Here is a 997-nt window from a genome sequence, read left to right on the forward strand (position 1 = left end):
GTATTTGTACTATTGTAGTATTTGTATTATTTAAAGATGTTAAAAAAATTAAAACAAAAAAACAAGTATTCATTGTAAGGATAATAGTTTATAAATTAATAGTTGAAAGCCATGAACAGTTTTATTTTGCAACTTGTACATAACTTATACAACTTTAACTTTATATGGAGGTGAATAAGGTTTATTTCATTTACAGGAGGAAGAGAACTAGTGGTTATGCTCTCACGCTGGAGTGTGACAGGCTGAATAGAAATGCGAGGAAATACACTTTCATGCCTTCATGAAAAGGATGCTGGATTCGTGGCACATGCTCACAACAGAGACAATAGAGGCGAATACAGTGAGGGAATGAAAAATGCTTGGGGTAGACATAAGGCTAGCCTAAATTTATTTATAACATATTTTACCAGGAATTAATACATTGAGAGTTACCTCTCGTTTTCAAGTATGTCCTGGGCATAGAGTTAAGACAAATAATACTTGGTTACAAATACAGTTACATAAGTGAACAGGGTATATATTATATACAAGACATTGCATGCACAGTTAAAGAAAATATATATTATAGGCGTATGTAACTGTTACAGGCCAGATTAAAATGTGAGACAGCCTTAGTTTTGAAAGAATTTAAACTGGTGGTGGATATGAGAGTTTCCGGTAGGTTGTTCCAGTTTTGGGGTGCACAGTAAGAGAAGGAGAAGCATCCGGATACTTTGTTGAGCCTTGGGACCATGAAGAGTCTTTTGGAGTCTGATCTCAGATGATAAGTGCAGCATGTGATAGGGGTGATGATCTTGTTCAGGTAGCTGGGTAGCTTACCCAGAAAGTATTTGAAGGCAAGACAGGAAAGGTGAACTTTCCGCCTAGACTCAAGTGATGACCAATCTAGTTCTTTGAGTATTTCGCAGTGATGTGTGTTGTAGTTGCATTGGAGAAAAAACGGCATATTGAATTGTAGAGGGTATCAAGTTTGCTAAGGAGGTTTTGGGGTGCCGTG

The sequence above is a fragment of the Ascaphus truei genome, chromosome 5, assembly GCF_040206685.1.
Source record: "Ascaphus truei isolate aAscTru1 chromosome 5, aAscTru1.hap1, whole genome shotgun sequence".
Lineage (NCBI taxonomy): Eukaryota > Metazoa > Chordata > Amphibia > Anura > Ascaphidae > Ascaphus > Ascaphus truei.